Raw genomic sequence first — 12,382 nt, forward strand, 5'->3', positions numbered from 1 at the left:
ACATAAAATAAAGTATATGAGACAGCAGCAAAGATCTAATGAACAGACTCAGAGACCAGCAATAGCAAATTAAAGCCCAACTTCTGCCAAAACTTTTATATCAAAAGTTTACTATATCAGAAATGGTCATACATTGTATATTTATACAGATGCATTTGATGGAGCCTAAGGACTGAGTTTACTATATCAGAGTTTGCTATACTGCGATTCTACTGTACAAATACATATATAGCTGATGTGGGGTTTGAGACGTTTGCATGATTAAAGGGACCCTGAGCAGTCAAAAAATTAAACTGGTACTTACCTGGGGCTTCTGGAGCACCTCCATTAAAGGGAACCAGAGACGAAGCACCCTCATGTATTTTACCATATATATCAGTGGGAACATGAGAGAAAACACCTACCTTGCTTTCTGTTTCATTCTGCACTGCACAGCTTGCTTCTGATCAGCCCTGATAATATCCCTGACTGAGCATTTAGTCTGGCTTTGCTCAGGAATATTTATAGCTCAGTCTGTGTTCTCTCATGTCTTTTCAAGTCCAAGCCTGCCCCGTGCTGGCTCTACTCAGGAATCATTATAGCTGAGTCATTATAGCAAAGCAAGACTGAATGCTCAGTCGGGGATTTTATCAGGTCTGATAAGAAACAAGCTGTGCAGTGAAGAATGAAACAGAGAGCAGGGTAGGTGTTTTCTCTAATGTTCCCACTGATCTATATGGTAAAATACATGAGGGTGCTTTGTCTCTGGTTCACTTTAGGGGCGCAAGGAAATTTGTGTGCCCTATTTTGGCTAGTAAAATATCGGTATAATTTACTGATATTTACAGTTACATAGTCTACATTTTACATTTTTATATTCTACATTTTAAAAGTGTAAATTATTGTAGTAAATATCAGAAAAGAATACAGATATTTAACAACTTAACCTAACACGACTTTCCCTTACTGATGTCTAACCTTAACCACTCCACACCTAACACTTAACACCCCCGCCTAATCCTATCCACTGCCCCCCACACAACTAACCAGCCCCCACCACCAATCCATTACTATTATGATCATTTTGGGGCGCCACCATAGATGCCATTACAGTGAGATGCAGAAGTTTGGTCAACCTTGTTAATTGTCATGATTTTCCTGTATAAATTGTTGGTTGTTACGATAAAAAAAATGTCAGTTAAATATATCATATAGGAGACACACACAGTGATATTTGATAAATGAAATGAAGTTTATTGGATTTACAGAAAGTGTGCAATAATTGTTTAAACAAAATTAGGCAGGTGCATAAATGTGGGCACTGTTGTCATTTTATTGATTCCAAAACCTTTAGAAAGAATTATTGGAACTCAAATTGGCTTGGTAAGCTCAGTGACCCCTGACCTATATACACAGGTGAATCCAATTATGAGAAAGAGTATTTAACCACTTCGTCCACAGGTCAGTAGATATACGTCCTCTGGGACTTCATCTAAGCCACAGGTCAGTAGAATCTACTGACCTGTATTGAAGCAGTGCTGTGCAGGATTGGGCTTGCTCCTGTGCACATTTCTGGCACTATCTGATGCAGGACTAATTGGTGAATAGGAATATAAGTTTCCTGAGCTAATGACATTGATTTTTACCATTAAAAATACTTTATTTTCTCATTCATAGTGAAAAACACACTCTGTAGCATTATTTCAGAATCAAATATCTTCACCATAAATTGTGACAGGAACATAGTCTAAGTTTTGTGATAAACAGTAGAAACAGTAAAACAAAATGTGTGTTTTTTATCTACAGTAGCACTTTTTATTTTTAAATGGGAATTGGTAAAACTGAGAAATACATGTTTTTTCTATTTTTTTCTTTGTTTTACCATTACAATTCATAGAAAGCAAAATTGTTTGAGGGAAAAAATGGCATACTATGAAAGCCTAGTTTGTCTTGAAAAAAACAATATATATTTCATTTCTGTGTCATAAGTAGGGACAAAGTTATTTCTGATTAAATAGGGACATAGCTAAACTGTCAAAACTGCTCTGGTCAATATGTTGAAAACAAGGTCTGGATGCGAAGTGGTTAAGGGTGTCAATTGTAAGTTACCCCCTTGTTTTAATTTTCTCTGTAGAGTAGCAACATGGGGGTCTCTAAACAACTCTCAAATGACCTGAATACAAAGAGTGTTCATCATCATGGTTTAGGGGAAGGATACAGAAAGCTGTCTCAAAGATTTCAGCTCTCTTTTTCTACAGTTAGGAACATACTGAGGAAATGGAAGACCACAGGTTCAGTTCAAGTTAAGGCTCAAAGTGTCAGACCAAGAAAAATATTGGATAGACAAAAGTGACAAATGTTGAATGTCAACCCACAGACCAGCACCAAAGAACTACAACATCATCTTGCTGCAGATGGAGTCACTGTGCATCATTCAACCATTTGGCGCACTTTACACAAGGCGATGCTGTATGCAAGAGTGATGCAGGGGAAGCCCACAGCACAAACAGAGCCACCTGAGGTATGCTAAAGCACATTTGGACAAGCCAGCTTCATTTTGGAATAAGGTGCTGTGGACTGATGAAACTAAAATGGAGTTATTTGGGAATAACGGGGCATTATGCATCGAGGAAAAAGAACACATAGTTGCAAGAAAAACACCTGCTACCTACAGTATAATATAGTGATGGTTCCATCATGCTGTGGGGGCTGTGTGGCCAGTGCAGGGACTGGTAATCTTGTCAAAGTTGAGGGACGCATGGATTCCACTCAGTATCAGCAGATACTGGAGACCAATGTACAGGAATCAGTGACAAAGCTGAAGCTGCGCCAGGGCTGAATCTTTCATCAAGACAACGACCCTGAACACTGCTCAAAATCCACTAAAGCATTCATGCAGAGGAACAAGTATAACCTTCTGGAATGGCCATCTCAGTCCCCTGACCTGAATATAATTGAAAATCTGTGGTGTAAGTTAAAGAGAGCTGTCCATGTTCGGAAGCCATCAGACCTGAATGAACTAGAGATGTTTTGTACAGAGGAATGGTCCAAAATACCGTCAACCAGAATCCAGACTCTCATTAGAACCTACAGGAAGCGTTTAGACGCTGTAATTTCTGCAAAAGGAGGATCTACTAAATTGTGATTTCATTTCTTTTTTGTGGTGCTCAAATTTATGCACCTGCCTAATTTTGTTTAAACAATTATTGCACACTTTCTGTAAATCCAATAAACTTCATTTCACTTCTCAAATATCACTGTGTGTGTCTCCTATATGATATATTTAAAGGGACTCCGAGCTCTGAATAAAAATGAAATTGGTACTCACCTGGGGCTTTCTGCAGCCCACCGTAGGTCGGGAGGTCCCACGGCGTCCATCCGGCTCTTCGCCCTGGGCCTGTCCAGAAATGGCTGCCCGGCGGCTTCCGGTGACACTGGGCCCAAGTGTCGGGCTCCTCTTCCTTAAACGTCACGGCTGTCGTCACCACACCGGCCACCTCGCGTCATTGCGGTGGCCAGCGTGACTGTACTGCGCATGCGCGGTTTAATGGACGTTTAAGGAAGAGGAGCCCAACACTCGGGCCCAGTGTCGCCGGGAGACGCTGGGCAGCCATTTCTGGACAGGCCCAGGGAGAAGAGCCGGATGGACGCCGTGGGACCTCCCGACCTACGGTGGGCTGCAGAAAGCCCCAGGTGAGAACCAATTTCGTTTTTATTGAGAGCTCGGAGTCCCTTTAACTGACATTTTTTTATCATAACATCCAACGATGTATACAGGAAAATCATGACAATTAACAAGGTTGCCCAAACTTTCGCATCCCACTGTATAAATACCGGCTGTAGAGTGAAATTTGCTATTTATCAGTTGCCCAAATTTCACACTACAGCTGCTATTTATAATGGCGCCCATGGTGGCACCCAAGTTTCTTACAAAAGCGGACACCCACATTTCCTGCTTCGGTTTAAAACAACAATACAGATACATGTTCATATGATAAATTACAGCAGAATAAGGAACACTAGGAGGAGGTTACTGCCCTTGCGAGCTTACAGTCTAGAGGCTAGTGCCTTGGAGACATTAGGGAAGGAGACACAGGGGTAAGTGGATGAGGCAGTGAACCTCCAATGCTACCTACAGCAAAATATAGGTTTGTCTGAGAGAAACTGTAAAGTCCTGGATGTGGGATCGAGGGGAGGCTACCAAGCTAGAGGACAATGGGCTTGATTGATAATGGGCTTTAGCAGCACAGCTTAATGTTAAGGAGCGGCCGGTATGCAAACCTTACATAGCAGAGCACGTTGCTATGTAAGGAGCGTGCCTTCCTTAGTTACTATGTATACAGTAGTAACTATGTTAATTAACATAGTAGCAGTCGCTAGTGAAGTATCGCGGTCACAATACTTCACAGAGACCACCCGCATTTAAAGTTACGCACGTTGCTATGTAAAGAAGGCATGCTCCTTACATAGCAACGTGCGCTGCTATGTAAGGCATGGATAGCAGCTGATCCTTCACATAAAGCCCAATAGGTTCTCATGGGAGGAACAAAGGTTCTGGGAGGGATGGTATCTGGAGATTAATGTGGAAATGTAAGGAGGTGACAAGTTATGTAGAGCTTTGTGTAATAGGGTGAGAAGGTTAAACTGGATCATTTTGGTAATAAGTAACCAATGGAGAGATTGGCAGAGAGGGGCTGTGTCAGAGGAGCTTTTATTTGTAAACTAAGAAAAAGTTAGAAACCTGTCATATATATATTTACTTTCCTTCTAATTTCTGGACCCATGACCATCAGGGTAAGCACAAAGAAGATAAAATCCTCCAATGGGTCAAAGAGAGCACTAAAAACCCAGACGAGGTTCTAATCATTTTTCCCAATATCCAAAGCAAAAATGAAGTTGATGCCTGGAGTTGGACCTTGGACTTTGAATGGTGAGATCCCCTATGAAGGGTTAAGATTTAATTAAAATCCAAGCAAGCTAGATAAGTTCATTGTGAATAAAAGGCCCATGCTAGATTAGACTGACACCATGTTAATGAAATACTGGGAAAACAGGAAATTGAAAGAGTAAATCTCTGAAAGGAAAAAAATACTCTGACAGCAAGGAGAGCAACGTCTTACAAATAGATTTCCCTTTTCCCAAGACAAAACTAGAATGAAAGGCAACAAATCCATTAACATTCCTGCCGTGTGTTATTTATGTGCACATACAATCAGCGTGATTCATGGAGGCTCAAAATGGCTGACGGAGACAGGCGACCCGCGGTCTAAAGGTTACACAAGTGTTTGCCTTCCAAGCGGGTGCAGAGGAATGTGTGAACAGAAATACACAATAAGTTCTACAGGAACTATGGAAGTGTTCGCCGCTCTTGCCCAGGGCCGGTTCTAGTCATACTGGGCCTAGGGCAAAACTAACCTGGGGAAACCCCCTAACAACCCCTCCCCCTGTAAGCAGCATACGGTCTCCTTTGCAAATTCACTTTACAGTGTATCAGAGGCAGCTGCCAGGCTCTTCCAGGTCTACCTCCAACTTCATTTTGCTGCCCAGGGCCCCTATTCTCTATTAGTCTGCACTCCCCTCCTCACAGGGGCCCGTCTCCTCTGTGACCCGGCACCAGGGCCGGGCCGAGGCATAGGCTGGAGAGGCTCCAGCCTCAGGGCGCAGTGTAGGAGGGGGCGCACAATTCATTCAGCTGTCATTCCTAATTGTGTATGACGCAGAAAGAAATAAGAAAAGGAGATACATAGCAGTGACTGCAAGCCAGATAACTTGATATTAAGGTGTTGGGGAGGTTGTGGGCCCTGTGGCCCTCTTAGTCTAATAGCAATCCGTGTGTGACAGCTGAGGTGGGAGGGATGGAGGGGCGCACTTTGGTGTCTCAGCCTTGGGTGCTGGAGGACCTTGTCCCTGCTCTGCCCGGCACATGTTATTACGTAATAACATGAGTCGGGTCACTAAGAAGAGGGGCCCATCAGGGGCTCCTCAGCGGCCCAGAGGACAAAAATAAAGTTGAGGGGAGACCTGTTCTCCCCCCACACTGCAAGTTTGAAACCCATCCAGCATATTACCTCCATGTTTATGTGAGCATTCACAGAACTTTGCAACAAATCAAGAAAAGTACCTCTTACATAAGTTTAAAGAACGTAGAATTTATTTGTTTTCTCTGATTTACAAAATTGATTTTCATACTGATGGACTCCCTACGGTTTGCTCTCCATCTCTAATGCTCCGTCTGAGGCTGTGGAAGCGATGTTGGTTTAATCCAACATCTTCCACAACCCCTGCATACAAACAAGAGACTGAAGTTAGTGCCTAGGTCAGTGATGGCTAACCTTGGCACTCCAGCTGTGGTGGAACTACAAGTCCCATGAGGCATTGCAATACTCTGACATCTCTAAGCATAACTCAGGGAGGCAGAGGCCTGATGGGATTTGTAGTTTCGTCACAGCTGGAGTGCCAAGGTTAGCCATCACTGGCCTAGGTGTTCGTGGCAGCGTATCACATAGTGATCTCTGGGTTCAAGCTTTAGGGTGCTTTCACACTTCGGCTGTTCCATCACACAAAATCATTGTATCTCAATGCATAAGCAATGATAGACCTAATGGGCTATTGCACTGATCAAGGTGCGGCAGGTATCAACACAGATTCAAACAGTGGAGCCTGCGGGAGAATGGAAGGGGAATAGGAAGGCTCTATACTAGGACCCAGAGCCTTACCTCTCCTTAGATGAGTATCTGTTTGTTTGTTTTTTTATATCTGCTTCAGACTTGCTCTAATAGCACCACATGCGCATTTACATGGGAAGTGACGCCTACTTGAATGGTACTGTATGCCTCGCTGTATGACCTCACTGCATAGTCAAGGTGCGATGCAACCTTTTGGCAATGTTGCAGTGTGACTGAAAAATAATTGCACAACAGATTCAGCAGAGTGTGTAAGGAGCCTTATTTACCACAGTGTACAGCTCCATGTGGGGAAGGTCTCTACAGTGAACAGCGCATGTGCCACTTGACACGTGCGCAAGGTTTATGCAAAATTAAAAAGCAAAATATCTGCTGCACATCAGTGCTGTGATCCTCAGAGACCTCTTATTGGCTGTTCATTCCCAGTCAGTCTGGAACACCCTTGTTTAGTCCCATGGACATGCAAGATGGAGAGAGATTGCAGTGTCGGATCAAGCCACGGATCCCCACTAACTAATAGCCTATCATGGCTGTAAATCTCTAAAAGGAGTACTGTAAAAGGAGTAAAGGGAGTACTGTATGTGGCTACAGATTGAAGGGAGATAATGGGGAGGAGTGAGCAGACAGCTGTAGGTTGCTGAGGAGGAAATTAAGATCTACAAGTAGATAGAGCAAAGGGGTCTTTGTATTGAAAAAAAATTACATTTTTATCAAACGTTTTTATGCATAATCAATTTAAAATAAAATTATTTTGAATGCATAAGTAAAAAAAATGTGCGTAGACTTGTGCTATGAAGATGACACTTCCAAAATTTGCTAAACCCTTCATAAGAAAGTAGAGTCTCTGCCCTCCATTCTGTTTCACTGTATTATGTTGCCTGCTTGTTGCCTGCTCGTTCCCCGCTGTGCTCCGCTCTCTCTTGTTTGAAGCAGAATAAATTCTGTGTACTCGTTTCCGTAACAAAAATGGAAAAAGCCCCACACCGGGCCCAGCGTGACAGGAGACTTTTTTTTTTATTTTGGCAGCGAGAGAAAATTGATGCCATATTTTAGTGGAAAATATCATGGATTTCAAAATATTAGCAATTAAGGCTAAGTCTGTGAAAGGGAGTCGATGTATCGCACTCCCGGTGACATTTTCAAAGAGCGTTTTATAGAGCAATTATTCCTCCCCCCACCCCCCTCTCCCCCCCCAAAAAAATGATTAGAGCAAAAATAGCAACCGGCGTACGGTGAGAGGCAAAAAATAGAGTGACAGCCAAACAATGCTGCCACCGTGACTCACACATATCCTGCACTAATAAGGCACTGTACCGAATTAAATCAGTTCATGTTCGGAGAGCAGCCATAACGTCTCCATGGAGATAGCGACCTGCGGCATCTCCGTACAGTAGAAATGGGATTAGATGTAAATTAGCAAACACATTTTTGGGAGGAATTCGCTTCACATTTGGGTCAGTAGATAAATTGAAAAAGACAAAAATAGACAGTGGAGGTCTTTTTCATACTATAGAGAACCGTATTAGGATCATTTCTGGTTAATAAACAACATGGCAGCTACGTTTCCTTAAAGGAGACATCCAGGATGTTGAAGACTACCTTAGGCGGGGTAAAGTATAAAAAAATGTGGTGGTGGTCCAGAGGATGTGGGAAGCCTCTAAAGGATCCAGAGGCTTCCCTCTTCTTAGGTACATCAGTATCTCATTAAAGTGTCTCTTTAAATAAAAATATCCCCTCAGTTATATTTTTATTATGGATCTAAAGTATATGCTGCCATCTTCTACAAAACTTTGCAGGCTTCTAAACCATGTCTATCACTGACTCCAGGTGAGCTCACGATCTAATCCCTACCATAGTGAAAGACTTGTGTACCTATCATAGTCTAAAGGTTTGTACATGCATGGAAAATGTCACCTTCAGGGATTGGGACTCGGTTCCTTGGGCCACAAGTTAATGCTGAAGTGCTGTACGTGAGCCTAAATGAGCAAGGACTGAAAACTCTGCAGCACACGATGGAACTAGAACAAGGGTTATGACAAGATGATCCAGCACTCTGGGGCTCATATACAATTAACTTTTTCGACTGAGTTATCTCGCAGGAGATCATTTTCATCTTCTCTTTACACTAACTTTTCAGCATTTTACAATTGAAAAAGTACCCAAACGTTTGTGTAAAAGTACCATTACATTTATTTTGAGTATTTTCTTGCTTGCTGGTGACTTAAAAGGCATTTTATGACAAGTTGTGAAAATATCACCTAGGAGAAAACTCAGGAGAAAAAGTGAATTGCATATGGGCCTCGATCTCTTGGCAACGCATCAGGGAGCATCGGGGCCACCGTATTCACCCAAGGTTCTCGGCAGGCATCAGGCAATTTGGATCAAAGTGTCGGACAAAGGACAACACTTTGTCCGACAATTACACACTGCGCTGTGTAATTACGCTGGCATGCATGTAATGGTGGGCAGAGCTACAGTGCAACTAGTACAAGGAGAAAGAGGAGACCCTACTGGATCCCCACGGCTTAGCACCCAGTGTTCAACCTTGTCCCCCCCCCCACTCCACACAGTCTCACACACACACCAGAAAAAAACCTAAGTGTTTGGAAGGACGTGGGTTATTGCTAAAGTAAATTGGAAGGGGTTAACACAGACAATAAATAAAAGCACCTGGGAATTTGGGCGCCCAGTAAGGCCGATAGGTAAGTATCGGTATTGAATACCGATATTTCACTATAAAAAAAGTGTACCGTACCCCACTGCAGCCTAATGTTAATATATGGGGAGGCTCATACTATCCACATTGTTGTACGCTGCACCGGAAGTGCCCTAAGTTTTTGGGTTGTGAATGTGCGGAAGCGTATTTTAGCAATACGCTTCTGCACACATCATTAATTGGCCAACAGGAAGTTGCGTCACTTCCTGCTTGGCCGGATGCCAGATGGGGATTGCATCATAATAACGCAGTAATCCCCGAAGGCCTTGTTTTTCTGGTCCCCGGACCGCACTACAACGCTAGTGCCAATCCGCAGTGTGATGCCAGCCCATCCCTTAAACTTCAACTACCTACCAAATGCCTAACCCTTAACCCCCCCCTCCCCCGCACAAACTACCTACCTAACCCTTAACCCCCCTCTATCGCCCAAACTACCTACCTAACGCCTAAACCCTTAAACACCCCCCGCCCCTGAAAAAACTACCTACCTAATGCCTAACCCTTAAACACCCCCCAAGCTGCTGACCTAACACAAACTACCCGCCTAATCCCTAAACATGCCCTCCCCCGCCACATACACTATCTACCTAAACCTGACACAACCCTCCCCCCCCCTCCCATCCCCAGAGTCACTTCCAAGACAAAAAAAAAATGCTTGAGCACCGCAATAGGCGCCTAAAAATATAGGCATTTTGGTGCCCGATATATAGCCCAAATTTCCACTCCGGCACCCAAATATTTTACATTGGCGCCTATGGTCGCGCCTAAATAGTCCACTTGCAACATGCACCCTTATTTACTGCTTACCCAGAGGTGACTCCCAAGACCAGGAGGCTCATCCGCCAGGAACCAAATGATGTGTGACCACTGTGACCCCCCTCCACGTGTGGCCACAACTACAACTGCTCTGGAGAGGGAAGTAGAGGGAGGAAAAGTAAGTGGCCCTCTACAGCTCTGGGCCCTTGTAGCTGCAGGAGCAGATCCACCTTTAGTTATACCTCTGACAGGAGTCAGTGACAGGTAGATTTTACTTGTAGACTATAGAGCATAGTACTGGAGGGCCGCACTTGGCCCTGTGGCCACTTGTCTGGCACTGCAGGTTTGCATAGTGATATATTCTGCATCATCAGCCCTGCATGCAGTAAACTTTACACAGAGTGTACAGTTGGTACCTGCGAATCCTGCCAGCCTTCCTCATCCCCTGCTGCACAGCACAGAGGACTGCACACTTCAGCTGTTTTAATGAGATCTTTAATATTCATTGGATGTCCACAACCCTGATTGGACTGACCTTATAAATTTTATTCTTGAGGTATGTGAACTGCTTGATTTTTATTACAGTAAATGCCTTTATATGAAATTTAATGGGCAAAATTTAATACATTTGAGTAAAGTCGCCACCATCCCCCACTGACCATATATTATTTTTATTACAGAGCTTGTTAAACCACTTGGAGAAGAAAGTTCTTTAACTTCTGTTTGATTAGAAAAAAAGCAGGAATTTGTTTTGAAGTTGGGAGGAGATTCTGGCTGCTTCTGACCACTCCTCCGCCTTGAGACTGCCAGGGCATCAAATCAGGTCAAGCACTGACAACGGTGGCTAAGTGGCTTCAATTGTCCTGATCATCAGGACCGGCTGTACCATAGCAGCACCCTGGGCAATTTCCCTACGGACCCCAAGCCAGGACGGTTCTAGACTTTTTTGCTGCCTGGAACAACACATTGTGAGGACGCTCCCCCCACATGGCACTGGCATTACGTTTACTTTCCTCTGCTTCCTCCAAGACAGCATCTCCTCCCTGCTGTCCCGCAGCATCCGGACTCTGATCCTCCAGGATGCCGGGTATGTGCTGCACCGGCGCTGCATCACTCACCTGCTCTCAGCAGATTAGGGATAGGTTCACCAGCCACACGAGAAGTTCTGCTTACTCTCCGACTACAACAACGCCTCATATGACGGTAACAGCTTGTAAAAGCTTGCCATGGATATAGGACACTGGACGGGGGCGACTGGAGATTCCTTCACTAGAACGGTGAGAGTAGGTGAGTGAAGCGGCACCGCGCATCTAGGGAGGGGGAGTGAGTGGAGGGTGGCATTTGGGGAGAGGGGCCACCTCTTCCCACCCTCTAATTGTTGCTGTCCTGAAACACCTGATTCACGTTGCTTCATTGAAAATCTTCCCATGCCTAAAGCACTGCTAACCCCCACAGGTCTCCCATGACCTGTGCTCCTCAAGAGCCCGTGACAGTAACTCACCTATCCCGGCATGCTGCTCCATGAAGCCCATGCTCCCTGTCTCCATCTTCACTGGCTGCATCCTCTCAGTGACCTGGCACACGTCATTACATAATAACATGCACCAGGTCACTGAGAAGAGGCGCCCCTGTGAGGAGGAAGACAGGGAGCATGGGCTAAGGGAGTGTTGCGCTGGGACAGACAGTTGCTATGCTGTCAAAATGGTGCAGAGGCCCAGGGAGTACAAGTCGGAGTAAGACCTGGGTTGGCCCGGCACCAGAGGGAAAAGGGGAGGGGGGGGAGAATGGGTCAGGGGTGCCCCAAGTCCCATAAGCAGCTCCAATGGTTATTATTTATTATATGAAAAGTGCTACAGATATTTTCTATGCTATGCTCTCTGATGTCAAACTACAAATTGCATAGCTGTTGAAAAAGCATGTAAGAAAATTCCTACCCTCTCTAGCTTTGCTCTGGTTTACAGAGAATCCTTGAGCAGAGGGGACAGCCTTAAAGCCTGGAACCCAATAAGGGTGCTTTGGGACAATCGCAGAGTGTTTGCTATTTCCTAAACTGCAGAATTGCCACGATTTCAAGTTCTGCACCTGCACAATTACAAGCCTTAACTAACTGCGTAGGCGGAGAACCTTCCCATCCACGGGAGTGTGGTTGAAGAGGCACTTGGCTGGGGTCACGTATGGCAGTACTCAGCGACTACCAGGGCTGAAATGGGAGCACAGAGGGGACTGCACAGACATCAAGTGAGCTGAC

The 12,382-nt window shown here is 44.5% G+C and overlaps 1 protein-coding gene across 3 annotated transcripts in view; it reads right to left on the reverse strand.

Moving 5' to 3' along the window:
- The window catches only part of AGBL3 (AGBL carboxypeptidase 3), a 357,981-nt gene that overhangs the window by 128,026 nt on the left and 217,573 nt on the right, over positions 1-12,382 (reverse strand). The gene's annotated exons all lie outside the window — the stretch shown is intronic.

This window comes from Hyperolius riggenbachi, chromosome 3 (genome assembly GCF_040937935.1).
Source record: "Hyperolius riggenbachi isolate aHypRig1 chromosome 3, aHypRig1.pri, whole genome shotgun sequence".
In the NCBI taxonomy this organism is placed as follows: domain Eukaryota; kingdom Metazoa; phylum Chordata; class Amphibia; order Anura; family Hyperoliidae; genus Hyperolius; species Hyperolius riggenbachi.